Raw genomic sequence first — 19,231 nt, 5'->3', positions numbered from 1 at the left:
ATACCTATATCTCTATTGGTCTGTTCGTCGTAGCATTTTGGGCCAGAACAGAACTAGTAAACTGAACAGGGCTTCTCTCCTTCCCATGAAGACTTTTAATCCAAACTGATCGTCTCTCATGATTGCTTCGCAGTTTTTATACATTCGGTTAATGTACGATTTTTAAAAGAACTTTTACTGCATGACTCATTAGGCTTATCGGACGAACCTTTTTGTAGTGTTGTGTGTTGGGTTTTTTCGGTAATGAGATGAGGGATGAATATTGATTCAAGTTAGTCTTGGGGTATTTTTTGTGGATTATAAAAATATGATTGAATGTAATGGTAATGGGATGAGGGATGAATGGTAATTGGATGAGGGATGAATATTGATTCTAGTTAGTCTTGGGGTATTTTTTGTGGATTATAAAAATGTGATTGAATAAAAGAACAAATATTTCGACGTTTTTTCGCTGTTTATAACCTTACCGGTATATGTATACCTAATATTTCAGATAACTCCGATGTGCTACCACACATTTTTTCATAAGATAGGACACGTCACACGTCATATTCAATGTTGAAAAAATCGATATAGACGTAAATCGATATAGATGCAGTTATGAAATTAAATTGTTTTCCAGTAGTTTTAACGGTGTATAATTTTATATAGGTTCAATGAATATAATTTGAGATAAAAAAAGCCAAACAATAGGGCTTTTCATTCACAGTCATTTATTTCGAGCTTCTGTCATATGTCGTATAATCCGTGTATATTAATATTATACACAGATTATACAACAGATGACATAAGCTCGAAACAAATGACAATCGATGAAAAGCCCTATAAGGAATGCATGCAATTTTTCTCCTTGTTGCCATATTCTAAATTTGAAAAAATATATAGGGAATAATCAGATTTTTTGACATGCCATTTCTATTTCAGCGGGTATTTCATTGGTTAGAATTAGTGATGAGTTTATATGACGTCATTATTACATTTGACGAGAATGGAAATTGTACCTGACGTCTGTCATACTATTGGAGGTTAAATATGATGTCAAAATATTGTTTTCAAATTATAATCTGGGAAGACGAAATACAGATATATTATTGTTTTTACAATTCAATTAAAATATCCAACAATTTGAATCAAAATCAAATCGACAAACTCAAGTAACAGGGTTTAGTGTGTAGACTGTAGAGTAGACAGTTTCATGGATAGTTTGTATATTTTAACCAACTTCACAATATCTAACAACAAAAACCTTACATTATAACCTTTTATAGGACAACATAGGGCATTCCAACATGCTGTCAAAATTATGTCAATATGGCGGCTGGGAGGGAAACATAAATGTTATTCTGTGTGTTTTATATAATTTTAGTTACGTTTCTTTGTAATTTTGTTTTGTACTAGGATTAATTTAACATTTTCACTGGAAGAATTAATTTAAAAAGATAATATGCCTCATTTCTGTTGTGTATTGAATAGTGGAATGCAAAGTAATCATGATAAAGTTCAGTTTTGTCTGTTACCATCAGTGCTACATTTTAAGCATAAAACGGAACTAAAGAAGTTATCATCTGAGAGACAAAAACAGTGGTTAAATGCTATTAATTGTGCTATAAAAATGCTAAATAACTAACTGTGTCCATGTTACTTACGCTTGGAAAACTTTCCCCGCTGTAGGTTAATTCACACTCCTTGAGGGAAAATGAATCTATATTATTTATTTTGCCAATATTTTGCTTGCATCTACTAGCAACATCCGTATTGGCTACCAACAACGTTCAAAAATATTCACTTATGTTTATTTATTCACTGCTTAACCTTCATCGGGCTGGCCGGGATGGATAAAATATTATGCATACAAGAACATTTTAACGGTTAGATTAAATTTAAACTTCAGTTTTATAAACTGGGGTCTCCTAATACCCCGGTCAACCTTTTCTGTCATATAAAATGCATTCTAATAAAGTTGTAATAATGCGGGAATTCCATAGATTTTATTGATTAGTACCGACTGAGTGTACTATCGTTTTAGGTAAGGGTTTTACATGTTTAAATGGGGAATTCCTCATTGTTGTGGCAGGTATTAATCCCTATAAATTGTGGCTACTAAAATACCCTGATTGGAAAAAGCACAATTTCAGTAAGCCTAAAATGTATATTTTGGTACTAGGCAAGGAACTTATAAAGGAATATGTTTTCAGGCGTTATAATAATAAGCAGATTTAAAAAATTAAATATGGCAGACGTATTTCCAAAACTTTTGGATATTACTGAGCTCAGAGTAGAACAAAATAAAATACAAGGGGCCCGTACCATTTGTGTTGCAGAGGCAAAGACAGAAAAACAAGTTAAATATACGTAAAGTGTAATAATTTTATATGATTAGGAACACGCAAAATCAGAGACAGTTTGTAGTGTGTGTACATTGTACAAATAGGATGTAGTTGTTATTTACTCTGTTAGTATCAATCAGTAGAATTTATTTTGTAGTAATGTGTATGCTTTAGTCTAATAAATGTTCAATACTATACAAGTATGTAATGTGTTGTTACAATTTTTGTTTGTATAGGCATCGTTCAGGCATTACAAGAATGGGGTCCGTTCAGACCCCGGCCCGTATTTTGCGTAATATTTTGAGGCCCGTCCGATAAAGGTCAAAAACTAAATAAAGTCGTTCAAGTAGGTACTTATACAATTAAAAACTACACAAAATCAACAACAAAATGTTCGGAAAATAAAACTAAAAAAACTATTAAAATTAAAGGCAAAAAGCTTAAGAAACACAATGTGGTACAAATATAAACAAATACAATGTTTGACAGTTTTACTCCCAGCGGTGTGATAAACGTCAAAATCTTGGAATGCCCTATAAGTTTGACACTTAATACAGACAGTTACATATCTTTGTTACACACTCTTAAGGGCACCCAAAGTCTGAAAATTTATTTTTTGTAAGTTTTTTGCGTTATGATTAAAAATTATTCTCTGAAATCTTCTCTTTTCAACGATATATAACACATTATAGTACAAAATATCCATGGTTACGAAACTATTTATTTTCTGAACGTCTGCACTCAACTTACCGTGTACCAGTAGCTTTATAACCTAAGAGTGTTTTATGTTTGTGCGAATTCCCGAATACTAGGTTTTTAACTTTTGATGTCAGATATCTCTGGATTCTTAGATGATATAAGGTCCAAATTTTTACAGTGGTTGTAGATAGATAATGTCTAGTCCCGCGTAAAGTTTTATTGAAAAATGTATAAAAACAAGTAAAATAAAAAATAAAATCCAAACTTTTTTGGGTTTTTTTTGTAAGAGTATTTTAAAAAAAAATTTAAAATAAATGTTTCTTACACTCTAACTTTACAAAAATCTACGCGGGACTAAACAATGCATGTAGTTTCAAAATAAAACAAAAATTAGGTCTCTAAGTGCTTTGGTTGCAGAGCTATGTGACATAATGTTAACATTGTCGTTAAATGGGACTTTGGGTGCCCTTAAAGCCAAAGAGAAACAGTATACAGTCGGAAAAATCAAAGAATAGGGCTTTTCATTCACAGTCATTTGTTTCGAGCTTCTGTCATGTGTCATCTAATATTAATATATCTACGTCATACGTTATTGGTATTGCCAATGATACAAACCAAAGACGTATGACGTAGATATATTAATATTATGTGCCACCTGACAGAAGCTCGAGACAAATGACAATCGATGAAAAGCCACATTCACAGTCATTTGTTTGGAGCTTCTGTCATGTGTCACATAATATTAATATATCTACGTCGTACGTTATTGGTATATACCAATGATTCAAACCGAAGACGTATGACGTAGATACATTAATATTATGTGACACATGACAGAAGCTCGAAACAAATGACAATCGATGAAAAGCCCTATTCTTTCATTTTTCCGACTGTAGGCGGTAGCTGCTGTGGCAAATAAATATTGGTTTTTTATTTCGCACTTCTAACTTGGCTATGGTTCGTTTTTAAACCAAGAGGAGTAAACTAAAAAGACAGATTCACACCCAAGAAAGTCTCTAAATACATCTTCTTTTTTGGTTGATCATATCGGCCTTCGATGGTAATCCATAAATATTATATTATACTAATACGTCGCTAAAGAGTTCTAAAAACAACTGTTTTTTTTTTAAATAAAAGTAGATAATAAATCTAAAAATTAAAGGAACAACGCAGAAAACTCAAAAAATGCTGATATAACTTAAGGTTTGTTCCAACACGACCGAGAACCGTCACGAAACGGTAACACTCCTGCGCGGTAAACAAAATCCGTTCCAACAAAAATATGATCGTCATCGGATCGTCCTTCCCACTGTTCCAACAAGAATTGTGATCTTTCGGTGACGGTTTCCTGATGATCATTTCAGTAATCGGTCCATAATCGGGCAAATGCATGTGCTGATTGGACTGACTTGCGCAGTAGGATTTATTTCTTTAAAAATTTTGAGCCTTGCAAATTTGGAGCCTTTTTGCAAATGGAAAGCGGGAATCGTGATCGACTAAAAGCACACAAGCTGTCACCAACAAAAATGACAAATGATAATGATAGACAAATCAGTTATCAGTCAGGTAACCGTTCCAACATCGGTTTCCAAATTACCGTCATGGGACGATAACTGGGCGATACAATTACGAACATGCGCACAACAAACGGTACAATTAGTTTCGTGACGGTTTCTGGACAGCCCAAAAGTTCATGTTGGAACACACCTAATATTTGACAGTTTTACTCCCAGCGGTGTGATAAACGTCAAAATCTTGGAATGCCCTATAAGTTTGACACTTATCAGACAGTTATCTTTGTTACACACTCTTAAAGACAAAGAGAATCAGTATAGGCGGTAGCTGCTGTTGTAAATAAATATTGGTTTTTTATTTCGCAACAGCGCTTTCCTGCTAAACTTGATAGTAGCAAAAATACTAATATATGAGGAAAATGTGTTGAATTTGTTTTCCGCCAAGTTTGTACCAGTGGATTATGTCATTAAATCTATGACATGCACGCTTAATAGGGCTTTTCATTCACAGGCATTTGTTTCGAGCTTCTGTCATGTGTCACATAATATTAATATATCTACGTCATACGTCATTGGTATATATCAATGATACAAACCAAAGACGTATGACCTAGATATATTAATATAATGTGACACATGACAGAAGCTCGAAACAAATGACAATCGATGAAAATCCCTATTGTTTGAATTCGACTATAGCCACCTACTCTACATAGCACTTTTCACCTGGCTAATTATTTTCGGTTTCGTTCCCTGCGTTTTATAAGGATTGTTCCAACATGAACTTTTGGACGGTCCAGAAACCGTCACGAAACTACTTGTACCGTTTGTTGTGCGCATGTTCGTAATTGTATCGCCCAGTTATCGTCCAATGACGGTAATTTGGAAACCGATGTTGGAAGGGTTACCTGACTGATAACTGATTTATCTATCAATATGTTTATTGTTGTTGGTATATCCAATGATAAAAACCAAAGACGTATGCCGTAGATATAGTATTTTTACTACAAAAGCGATATTACGTAGGTCAAAATTTTTGACGTAAGAGAACTGTCAAAACATTAGAATGTGACTTTTCATTATTGCCATGTCTGTCAAAACATTAGAATGTGACTTTTCCTTATTGCCATGTTTATTATAAACATGGCAATAATGAAAAGTCACATTCTAATGTTTTGACAGTTCTCTTACGTAAAAAATTTTGACCTACGTAATATCGCTTTTGTAGTAAAAATACTATATATTAATATTATTTGACACATAACAGAAGCTCGAAACAAATGACAATCAATTGAAAAACCCTATTGCCCGATTACTGAAATGATCATCACGAAACCGTCACTAATAGATCACAGTTCTTGTTGGAACAGTGGGAAGGACGATCCGATGACGATCATGTTTTTGTTGGAACGGATTTTGTTTACTGCGCAGGAGCGTTACCGTTTCGTGACGGTTCTCGGTCGTGTTGGAACAAACCTTAGTCAACTCTTTCATCTTTTTTTCCTAATAAAAACTAAGAAACTTAATAAAAATATCGAACACAATAATTATTATTAACTCAAACTCTAGATTCTAGCTAGATGATATCAAATCGTAATATTAATTATTTATTTCATTTTTTAAACCATAAACAAGGAAAAATATCTAACAGACGGCAACGTTGGATTACCTAAGATTCATCGAGGAAATGACGTATGACGTCGACGTCAAAGTCCAGTGTTGTTCTTATAAAAAAATATTGATAGTAAGATCAAAGTTTATAAAATAATAAAAGTGCTTCTCAAACCCATTTGAATAGATACGTGTAGACAATAATATCTACTGATAATTTATGTAGTTATATTTATATCAGTTCATAGATCATTTTTGATTCAACTTCGCGGAACTCAAAACGAACAGTTCTGCTGTCACCTCAAAGCAAAATCAGGTGAGGTTTTTCATTTCAAATTTTTTTCGTCTGTAATTTGATAAAAATCGACTTTAATTGAACCTTGTTATTTTGTTAAGTTAAGTTTATGAATAGCTTATACACGATAGATACATTTACAAATAAAAGGACGCCCCTTTGACCCTAACCTCATTTGAATTAGAAATTAATTTGCTTTGCATTTATCTATTTTATTACCAGTACATTTAAACTGCAAACAGTGACGGTGACGACAAACTACAAACCAGTTTTTAATATAAAAGTGATGTAGTTAAAATTTCAAGGTAGATTTTTCAACATTACTTTCTCAGAATTTTTATCAAAATAACTGCATTGGATCTGGCATTTAAGCCAGTCCCTTAAATTCTTCAACCAGGACACTCTCCTTCCTATACTCCTTCCTCCTCCTATCTTTCCCTGTATTATAAGTCTAGCAGTTCATATCGCTATCCCCTCATAATGTGTCCCAGATATTCTAACTTTCTTATTTTTATTGTGTTTATTATTTCGTATTCTTTACTCATTTCTCGCAATACTTCACAGTGTTAGTTTTCTTCTGTGTCCATGCTATTTTAAGCATCCTCCTGTAACGCCACATTTCAAAGGAGTGTAGCTTATTTATGCGTTGTTGCTTCAATGTACTGCTTTCAAGTCCGTATTGCAGTATCAAAAACACGTAGCATCTCAGAGCTGTTACTCTCAGTTCCAATAATGTCTTTGTTGCAAAGAATTGTTTTCATCTTTACAAATGCATTTCTTGCTATTCCTATCCTGGCCTTTATTTCTTTTGTTTGATCATTATTTTCTGAAATCCAGGTTCATAGGTATTTGTATTTATCAACTCTTTCTATCGGTACATTTCCCAAATCGCCGCTTCGCAAGAACATAGGCTTAAGTCAAAATTTGACGAAATTGACTTAATAATGCAGATCTACTAAAAATAAAAGTATCTATCGCGTGAATAGAGACCTATGACGTTAATAATAATAGTCTCTAAAAGATGGCACCAAGTGTATATATTTGTTTAGTGCGAAATTGTTAAATGCTTAACATTTTCGTATGAATACAGACCCAAGTTAGTTACACCGCAGAATAGCACCAGAATGTGAAGCATTTTGTGTTTTTATCTCTCGTCAAGTTTGCTGTACTTTGTGAAATTAACTATTCTTTTTTTTTGTGTTACAATGTATTACAAACATAATAAATTGTTAAATTATGTTTAAAGGGAAATTGTTGAATAAAGTTCTATAATCATTCGTAAGTCTCTTCATCTATTGCTCTGAATATTTCTGTGGGTAAAAATAAAAATTGGTAGAAATAAATTTAGCAAAATTATTAACTTTAAAATTAACTTTTAATATTTAATAGTAGAGATTGCAATTGCTGGATCCAGCATCCAGCTGGATCCAGCACTATTTTTTACATGCTGAATCCAGCAGCGCGGATCCGCAAACGTGTCAAATTCAAAATAAGTTACTTAATGTATTCATTATAGCCTCTTTATTCAAAGCCGTGAGTAACTTGCCATTCTATCGCGCTAGCAGTAGCTCAGTATGCTGGAAAGTTTCTACAGCCTAAAAGTTTGCATCCATAAAGCGTTGATAGACATTGATTCTGCTACAAAATTCTCTGCTGGTGAGTGGTCAATAAACAATGAGTTGATCCCACTCTTTGACAGGTAAAACTGGCTGTAGAAGCTCTTTGCAGAAGAGAGTACACTTTGATAACGGCCGACACAACCATGAAATTTGTCTTAGACAAACTAAATAGCCAGGTTTCTAGCCTCTCTGAAGTTACAGGTACATTAATGTACTTACAAAATCCAAAATAGTATGACGAAGGACTAAACAATCCTGGTTATTTCCCCGACGTAACGAAAAAGAATGCAATGCGACAAGAGATGAAAAATTTGTTGAGTCGTATAAAAAATAAACAAGTGATTTTGGAACCAGTGCAAGAGGACATAATGGAAGGAAATGGGCCAAATAATCCGGAGCCGAATTTTACTTTAGAACAAGAGCTTGAGATTGAATTGAAACGAGAAAGAGAAAACTTTTATAACAACAAAAAACTGGTTATCAAAAAGATTATGAAAAGATTTTGGAAAAGGAAATGAACGATTGTGACACCGAAGGAGTGACAGGCGATAATTTGTCCATGGTCTATGGCTATTTGATGACCTTAAAACCAACCAGCATAGAGGCTGAAATGGCTTTCTCCGCAACTGGCTATATGTGCAGTTCTGTGCGAAGTAGGTTAGACGATAAGATGATAGGTAAATATGTTGGTATTCTAACATCCAACAAACAAAATTATTCATGTTTCTGTTGTTTAGAAATTTAGAATATAGACAAAAAAACAGTAAAATCATATTTTTATTTTGATTCCACATTTTGCTGGACCCACGCTGGATCCAGCTGGATTCAGGCCAATCTTGCAAAAATCCAGCCGGACTGAAAATGCTGCTTCAATAGGTTGTTATGTTAAACACATATTCGCAGAAATCCGTAAATGTGAGAATGTCTTCATTGAAGCCACATATTTCACATTTGGCCGTAACATCTGAAATTGTCGGATTAAAGGAAGTTTACTGTATTAAAAATATCTAATACATAAATTAATATCTTAATTAATGTTCCATTTAAATAATGAACTTTTAGCTAATTATGCAATTTTATGGCATCAATTCATTAGTAAATAATTATATTCTAGTATTATTATAATTTCTTAAGTTTTCTACAATATGAAAAAGGTAAACAACCTTATTATATTTCTGTTTTTGTCATTGATGAGCACTACAAAGTTCACAAAGAATTTTTTCAGTGCATTATGTTTTTGCACCAGATTTTTCGAAAATGATTCAATGATAATTTGTTTATTATCTCAGGCCTTATTATCTTGAACAGCTTTTGAGTTCACATAATCTTGGTTATATGTAAATTAATTCTTGATTAAGTCCGTTTCTTAATGAGAATATCTTTTTTCTTAGTAATTTGTTTTGAAATATAACTAATCTTAGCATACAATGCCTCTCAGCCTCAGTGTGCGAATAAACGACAAAATAACAGAAAATATGGAAACCATAATATGTTGTGAAATAAAAAGAGATGAAACTACAAGAGGTGGGAATTTATCAATAAAAACCTATAAAATTTACAGTATACTGATAGTTTCCCATCTTTAGATATATCATAAAATTCTCCTGTCACAGTGGCAGTTGTTAAACTCATCCGATAGGTCTAAAGGTGGGAAACTATCGATATAATGTTCTATAGGTTTTTATTCATAATTTCCCACCTCTACTAATTTCATCTCTTTTTATTTCACAACATATGATATTTTCCGTCTTTTGTGTTGTTTTGTCAGTTATTAGCACACCAATCACTGTATTTCAAAAGGCAAAGCTTTTTGTCTTGTATTAGAAATGGCATGATTAGTAAAACATAACATCAATTCAAATAAACTAATATGATGCAGGAAACCTTAAGATCAACCGAAAATCCAAGTGAACTATACTGCCGTTCTCAAATAAAATGCGGTATGTGCAGCCAACTTAAAACCGAGAAGTCGGATCTCAAAGTTTTTTTCTCAGGACTCTATATATTTTGACAACTTTTTAACGCAAAATATGATCTAATGATTAAAACATTATTTAAAAATATGTTCTTAAAAAAATCATGTTTTTATCAAGGCTGTAAATAAAAGGTCGTATACAGCGTTTTAATTGAGCAGCGGATATATTACTGTATCAGAAATAGTGCCGTTTCTGCATTTTATTTAAAAATAGGATTTTTTACAAGAAAGAATAGTTATCAAAAGAGAAAAATAAATAGTTTATAATTGTTTATTATATACGCAAAATACCTACATGTCATAAATGTTCAAAATACAAGGTTGCAACACGAGTCTCGATAAAAACGCAGTAAATGCGTTGTGCTCAATTAAAACGCGGCAAGTACATGATACTTGGTAGCTTATACTTCTTTTTAGTTGAGTACTCTGTAGATACCGCCTTTTATTAATTAAGCAACTATTGAAATTTAGCACATACAACATATTCGAATTTGTTTATTTTGGTAGTAAATAAAATGATACAGCTTTCAGACATTGCAGAAGAATAAATAAGGTCACAAGGAAACCACATATATCGCAAAAACTCGATTTTCAATTTTTTTTGCAGATACCCTGTTTTAATTGAGGACGGCAGTATAGTTCACTCAATGAGTGTAGCGAATTCATTGCGGTTTACTTTTACTTTAGAACTCGCTCCTCATTAATAACTTCTCGAGTGGTTTCCTGTCATATGACGCAGCCATGATTTTTTTTCTTTCTCTCTATACTTCTCTCTCCTTTGATATTTATGTCTAATATTATTTGAAATTTATTGTTCAAACTCTCCATGCTATATTAGACGGCCAATGTACGACGTTTGCCATTCTTCTAAGACACCTTTAGGAGTATTCTTCTATGCTTAGGTTTCCATCCATTCTTGGTAGTTTTTTGAATAATATTCATGTTATCTCTAATGGTTTCAGATTTTAGCATACTTATCAGTATTTTATACCTTTCTTTGAGTTAAACATACGGGTGTTTCTTATAGTGTAATGCTCAGCTCCCATATATACATATTACATTCAATACATCTTAGAAGGTAAATGTTGAATCTTAATGTGTAGATGCTCAATTTGGTTCTTATTAGGCCATTCTCAGATTGCCACATAGCTTTGTGGATGTTTTTAACGCTTACCTACTTACTATTAATATGATACATGTACTAGTCCATAGTTGGGCAGTAGATTGTGTGTTGATTAACTTTATTGCCTACTAGGCCTGGATCCCGCTTACCAAAAAAAATTGATGAATAGCAACCTGAAAATTTGTTAATAACTTAAAAGTGTCTAGTCGGACAAACTTTGATGTGTGGGAACACTGGAACAGGGGAAGTTTTAATTGTGGAACGTGATTTTAATTGTGGAACGTGTCATCCTGACAAGTTTATGATTGTGAAAACTAGCAGGTTGTTTTTAAGTTTATTCAATAGCAAACTTTATATAATACATATATGAAAAAATGTTAGTCCAACAAATATGTTGTGCATTTTAATAGATCCGACACGTATAGTCCAGAAAGCCACTGCGCATCCGCTAGGAAAAATATTCTAATTCGGATTTTTTGCACAGTCTTACTCAAAAAGGACTCCTTTTAACAAATTTGCATGTTGCCAGGACCAAAAGGTGGTCAAAAATTTCTTAAACGTTTTTTTTTGTTTTTTTCCTAAAATTATTTTTTTTGCATGGAAAAAAGTTTTTTTAGGTTTTTTGGATCATTCCAAACATAAAAGGTCTTTAGTGACTTTTCTCTAAAAATTATAGTTTTTGACATATAAGAGATTAAAAATTGAAAAATTGCGAAATCGGCCATTTTTAACCCTCAAAAACTATGTGAAAAACTGAAAATTTGAATGTTGCCAAGGTAGGTGGATATTCTTTAAACATCGATTGATGAAATCCCGAAGAGTTTTTTGCAGTATTCAAAACTCCTTTGTTTATTAATTGCTAATCAAGCGTGCGCGACACTATTTTCCACCGACAGTATGGTGCAAATGAAAGGAATAAATTCGTTATATCGTAAACCGGCGACTTTAAGGAAAAATCCCGAAACCGGTCATTTTTATTTTTAAGTTATGATATTGTGGCATATATGGTATACTAGTGACGTCATCCGTCTGGGCGTGATGACGTAATCGATGATTTTTTTAAATGAGAATAGGGGTCGTGTGGTAGCTCATTTGAAAGATTCTTCAATTCTCTATTCAGTAATGTAAACATTTACATAATTATTTATACAGGGTGTCCTTCTACTTCTTTTTTTATCAAATAATTTAATTTAATAAAAATTTTTGGACACCCCGTATAAATAATATAAATGTTTATATTACTAAATAGAGAATTGAAGAACCTTTTAAATGAGCTAGCACACGACCCCTATTCTCATTTAAAAAATCATCGATTACGTCATCAGGTCCAGATGGATGACGTCACTAGTATACCATATATGCCACAATATCTTAACTTAAAAATAAAAATCGACCTGTTTTGGGATTTTTCCTTAAAGTCGCCGGTTTACGAAATAACGAATTTATTCCTTTCATTTGCACCATACTGTCGGTGGAAAATAGTGTCGCGCACGCTTGATTAGCAATTAAAAAACAAAGGAGTTTGGAATATTGTATTGCAAAAAACTGTTCGGGATTTCATCAATCGATGTTTAAAGAATATCTACCTACCTTGGCAACATTCAAATTTTCAGTTTGTCACATAGTTTTTGAGGGTTAAAAATGGCTGATTTCGCAATTTTTCAATTTTTAATCGCTTATATGTCAAAAACTACCATTTTTAGAGAAAAGTCACTAAAGACCTGTTCTCTTTGGAATGATCCAAAAAACCTAAAAAAACTTTTTTCCATGCAAAAAAAATAATTTTAGGAAAAAAACAAAAAAAAAACGTTTAAAAAATTTTTGACCACCCTTTGGTCCTGGCAACATGCAAATTTGTTAAAAAGAGTCCTTTTTGAGTAAGATTGTGCAAAAAATCTGAATTAGAATATTTTTCCTAGCGGATGCGCAGTGGCTTTCTGGACTAGTAGAACATGTCAAATTATAGGAATTAAATATATTGACAGAACAATTAATAACATTAATTAACAAAATCATAAAACGCAATAAAATACCGGAAGAATGGAGAACGAGCGAACTAATTCTACTATTCAAAAAAGGAGATAAAAAGCAGCCAGAGAACTACAGAGGTATCAACTTGTTAAATACTACCCTAAAACTTACAACTAAAATCTTACAAGACGTAATGAATCAGAGGATAAGTTTAGCAGATGAACAACAGGGTTTTCGTACTGGAAGATCGTGTACAGATGCAATATTCGTCATAAAGCAAATTACTGAGAAATTACTAGAGCATAATAGACCTGCATTTCTATGTCTGATTGACTTAAAGAAAGCATTTGACAGAGTAAGACTCAAAAGATGTAATCCATCTTCTGTATAATAGAGAAGTCCCTCTAGATATCATAAAAACTATTGAGAACATCTACCAAAACAACAAAATGGAAGTCAGAATAGATGGACAACTTACAGAACCTATAGATATAGGCAGCGGATTAAGACAGGGAGACTCATTGATTCCTATGCTTTTCAATTTAATCATGGATGAAATCATCAAAAACGTCAACAAAGGAAGAGGATATAGAATGGGAAACAAAGAAGTAAAAATACTCTGTTACGCAGATGACGCAATATTGATTAGCCCAAGATGAAGATAGTCTGCAAAGATTAGTCCACAGATTTAACATAAGAGCAAAAGAATTCAATATGACAATTTCATCTCAGAAAACCAAAACAATAGTAATCAGTAAAGAACCAATCAGATGCAAAATAGAAATTGATGGTATCGGTATTGAACAAGTAATGGAAGTAAAAAACCTTGGAATTACATTGTCAAGTTACGGAGACCTAGACAAACAAGTGAGAAATCAAGTACAAACAGCAAATAGATTGGCAGGATGCCTTAATAACACTATATGTAGGGTTACCATAATTTAATAAGGCCAAATCCGGACAGGGGTAGTCCAAGGGGTTGTAGAAAATGTAAAATGTGAATTTGACTGTGTTGCTACCTCTACATTGTAGATTGTACATATATGCGAAATGCATATGGCACAATTAACAGTACAGCTGTTTCGCTACAATATGCAACTAACATCTAAAAACGCTGCCACTTTAAAATACATATACCCCTATGTTTTAACATACTTTAGACCTAGAAAATAGTATCACAGAAGGATATAAAAAAAATATTTTTAAAATAGAAAAGGTAGTTAAAATTATAATCGAAAAGATACGTTCAGCAAGAGCCAAAGTACCAGGCAGACAATAGATGAATAATTGTAGTATATTTTTTAAAAATATTCGTGAAGGAAACGTTGCTTTTAGAAAATGCTTCAAATATTTCTTTTCATTTGTCGTGAGTGTTTGGGGTTTCTTGTTTAGGTAGTAAAGTCCATTTAGGTTTCAGCTTTTTTAGAACTTGGAGAATTGACGAGCGCTCATCAAATAATTCACCGTTGGGCCAAGTGTTTTCCATTTTTTTAGTAAAGAAAGAAATCCTGACATTTCTCATATCCGGACGCCAATCCGGACATGTCTTTCAAATCCGGACTGTCCGGGCGAAATCCGGACGTATGGTAACCCTAACTATATGGCAAAACCGACATATTAACACTGAGATGAAGTCAAGAATTTATAAAGCCAGTGTAAGACCAATAATGACATATGCATCAGAAACAAGAGCCGATACAGCCACAACACAAAGACTACTGGAAACGGCAGAGATGAGAGTACTGAGAAGAATTACAGGAAATACACTGAGAGATCGAAAGAGGAGCAAAGATATTACAAGACAATGTAACGTACAGTGTATAAACGAATGGACACTAAATAGAAAAAAAGAATGGAACAACCACATAACCAGAATGGGGGAGACACGTGTGGTCAAAATAGCACGAGATAAATCACCAATCGGTAGAAGAAGTATCGGCAGACCGCGCAAAAGATGGAGTGACAACCTTCCATAGAGGTATCAATCCGCCAATGAACAAGCAGAATTGCTTATAAAGAGGAAGAAGAAGAAGAAGTATATTGCTGGTAAATAGCAGTCTGAAGTTTGCACGAGAATTTAATGAAAGGGTAACGAATCAATTGGAAGTTCTGTCTGACAAAATACATGAGACATTTTCGTAATCTGACTTTACAAATTTTTAAACTGTTCCACAATTAAAATTTCCCTTGTTCCAGCGTTCCCGTACATCAAAGTTTGTCCGACTAGACACCGTTAAGCTACTAACAATTTTTCAGCTTGCTCTTAATAAACTTTTTTTGGTACCCGGGATCAAGGCCTATATCGGAAACGTCATGAAGAAATACATAATTACAAACTATCGCCACTGTATAAAACAAAACATAGATCCTGAAAATCTACACTCCTACATAATACATAAACCACTGTTTTTAGTATAATATAAACATATTTATTGTACCTTCGGAGATCCGTGGAAAAAATTTACACCCAAAATAACAAAATTCAGTTTAGAAACACTGTGTGCATGTTGATAGTAACATATCCTTTTTAAGATAAACACAACTTTAATTTAGTCCAAACAAATTAATATATTTTTTTTGCCAACAAAAATGAGATTTTTCAACCAAATAATGTTTCAAATATGATGTGCAAAATAATTTTTAATTGGGTTCTACTAATGGGCTTGCCCTTTTTGTCATTAAAGTAAAAAAAACTTTAAATTTCACTCATTAAATCATTATTGTGCGGTTATCGTCTTAATTATTTTAACTGTACCTACTAATATCCGTCGAGTAATTCTGAATGATTAGTAGGTTATTAAAACATTTTATCTGTAGCGGCTTCGGGAATATCTTAAAAATATCGAATTTCATTGATAAAATGCACATATCCCACCAATCTTCGCTTCGACCATACTTCTTCAAGTTACATTATAACTTTATCTTGTCCAGGAAGTAAGTAGGTTGATATAACATAACCAAATATTTTTCTTATAGTCAGGCAGGTTTTATTTTGTGTTGCTTATGTTTTATCACCAAAAATATGTATTGTATATTATCATTATAGCCCAATTAAAGTAGTCAATATTGTTTTGATTTGATAAAAATTTATATACCTATTATAATAAATTTAAGTATGTATTTCAGATAAGATCAGCATTTATCAAGAGTCCATATATTATTAACCTTGGCTATTTGATTGTATCACTGTTGCGTTATATATCTGGCAATTTTTATTACATTGCAATCAGTTTATTTAAGAAAATTTGTAAAATAAAACTTTGGTTTAATAGGTAAAGTAAGATAGTAATTCAGTAAAAAAAAATCACGTTTTTTAACGAGTTTATGTATTTTTTTTGGTATTTTTTTCAGATTTATCAACATTTTTATTTATTTTGTCATGTTAAAATTAATTTTAACACATTTGAATTTTGTAATTTGGTTACCAGTGAAATACACTCTGGGCCAAAATTAACCAGCCACCTTAAAAATGGGTCATTTTTGATGTCTTATATCTCCGAAACCTGTTGTCCGATTTAAGTGATTTTCAACGAAAACTTTTCGTTTATAGGGCTTTTCATTCACAGTCATTTGTTTCGAGCTTCTGTCATGTGTCACATAATATTAATATATCTACGCCATACGTTATTGATATAACCAATGATACAAAACAAAGACGTATGACGTAGATATATTAATATTATGTGACACATGACAGAAGCTCGAAACAAATGACAATCGATGAAAAGCCCTATAAATTGCAAAAGTCTGTGTGTTATTGCGTTGCCGCTCCTGCAATACTTAGAGCAGGTGTATCGATGGATTCTTATGTAGTTTTGCCTTCTGAATCCAAATCTGAAAACGGCATTTCGATATATCTAACCGTCTTCGAGATAATCGACCTCAAAGTCTAAAATGTGACGTCACAATCCGGTTATCTCCTACAAACGCACTAAATGTCGGCTCAAATGGTTGATTAGGAAGTAGGCTACTTTTTTTTAAATCTCGATTTGCCAAGCATAGGTTATTTACATTTGAGCTTGACACTTCGTGAATGTCAAACTAAATTTTAAATTAAGTATTAATACAATGGTATAAACACAATGGTATTAATAAACCATCAATGACATTTGATAGTGAATTTAATTATTATATAAAATAAATAAGATGTTCGAAAATACAATTTGAGTATGTATAAATATTTTAAAAGCAATAATTTATTAACAGTTTTAAAAAGGTTTATACCAGTATAAATACGGCCTCCCCTTTATGATGAATGGACTGTTCCATTTGCTATAAAATTAACCTATACCTAGTCGTTCCCTAAACTCGACACAACTGGCTAGTGATTGTAGAAGGTAATTTTTTTGTTTTTTGAGAATTTTGCCGAAATTGGCAAAATTACTAATTATTTAGTAATAATTATTAACTACTTAGAAATTATTTTTTTGTCGAATTGGCAAAATTATTGACTAAAATCACTATCCAGTATTGTGTCTGTGTACATCCTTCTAATGGAAAAAAATATTTGAAGATTTTTCTCAAATTATGGATACCAAGAACATTTTCATTTATAACTCTTTTAGGGGTGTCCCAAAGTAGGGGAACGGTCGAATATTTCGCGAACTAAACATCGGATGGAAAAACTGAAAAATACGTGTTCAATCATTTTCAAAAATCTATCCAATGACACCAAACACCAACTCCCACTACACCCCCTGGAGGTGGGGTGGGGGGTAACTTTAAAATCTTAAATGGAAACCCCTAGTTTTTCTTGCAGATTTGCATTCGTTACGTAAAAGTAAGCAACTTTTATTCAAGACATTTTTTCGAACTGTGGATAGATGGCGCTATAATTGGGAAACACCATTTATCCTGATACCATAGGTAAATTATAAAAACGGTCTAATATCTCGAGAAATACACTTCCAAATAAGAAACCAAAAAACAGGTTTTTAATATTTTTCGAAAACCTATCGATAAACACTAAAGGTGACCCTCCAACCCACCCCCTGGAGGTGGGGTAGGGGGTAACGTTAAAATCTTAAATAGCAACCCCCACTTTTTATTGCAGATTCGAATTGGTCATGAAAAATTAAGCAACATTTATTCGAAACATTTTTTAAAAATGCTGATAGATGGCGCTAATAAATCGTATTTTTCCAATTAGAGCGCCATCTATCAACAATTCTAAAAAATGTTTCGAATAAATGTTGCTTAGTTTTTCATGACAAATCCGAATATGTAATAAAAAGTGGGGGTTGCTATTTAATATTTTAAAGTTACCCCCCACCTCACCTCTAGGGGGTGGGTTGGAGGGTTTCGTGTTATTCGATAGATTTTCGAAAAGTATTAAAAAAATTGTTTGGTTTCTCATTTCGAAGTGTATTTCTCGAGATATTAGACCGTTTCTATAATTTACCCATGTTATCAGGATAAATTGTTTTTCCCAATTATAGCGCCATCTATCCACAGTTCGAAAAAATGTCTTGAATAAAAGTTGCTTACTTTTACGTAACGAATCCAAATCTGCAAGAAAATCTAGGGGTTTCCATTTGAGATTTTAAAGTTACCCCCCACCCCACTTCCAGGAGGTGTAGTGGAGGTTGGTGTTTGGTGTCATTGGATATATTTTTGAAAATGATTGAACACGTATTTTTCAGTTTTTCGATCCGATGTTTAGTTCGCGAAATATTCGACCGTTCCACTACTTTTAGGACACCTTGTATAAAATTTTATTAATTTTATACGAGGTATATAAAAAATATGAATTTCGATCAAGAGTAAACTACCTTTATAGTTCATAACATTTAAATTAGAATGATATAATTGCACATTAAAACATAATTATTAATTCTAAACTACTTTTCATAATAGAAATTTTCCATATTATGAATTAAAATACGTAAATATACAAAGTTTTCGTTATGACAATGCTCGCATTTTCAGCTTGTTTTAATATGGTATAGTCTTATTCCTTGACAATATCGCTATAATAATATTGTTGCTAAACGGGAAAATTTTCAGTGTATACCGGGTGTTCGAATCAAACTGTGTTTTTTTCTTAAAGTTTGCACCACCCTGCGGAATATTCTAGCATTTGTAGAATACTGAAATT

General features: G+C 32.6%; 1 protein-coding gene across 3 annotated transcripts in view; it reads left to right on the top strand.

Annotated features, from left to right (window-relative positions):
• Positions 1–19,231, top strand: part of LOC126889804 (peroxisomal multifunctional enzyme type 2) — a 180,433-nt gene that overhangs the window by 141,946 nt on the left and 19,256 nt on the right. Inside the window, exon 1 of one of the 3 annotated variants that reach the window (XM_050658446.1) lies at positions 6,230–6,467. The exons of 1 other annotated variant lie outside the window; for it this stretch is intronic. The gene's annotated coding sequence lies outside the window, so the exon portion shown is untranslated. Of the gene's footprint in view, positions 1–6,229; positions 6,468–6,511; positions 6,752–19,231 lie in introns of those variants that run through there. One more of the 3 variants, XM_050658447.1, reaches the window with a different exon arrangement.

The sequence above is a fragment of the Diabrotica virgifera genome, chromosome 8, assembly GCF_917563875.1.
Source record: "Diabrotica virgifera virgifera chromosome 8, PGI_DIABVI_V3a".
Lineage (NCBI taxonomy): Eukaryota > Metazoa > Arthropoda > Insecta > Coleoptera > Chrysomelidae > Diabrotica > Diabrotica virgifera.
Note: the sequence above shows the minus strand (reverse complement) of the source record. Positions and strands in the feature narration are given on the sequence as shown.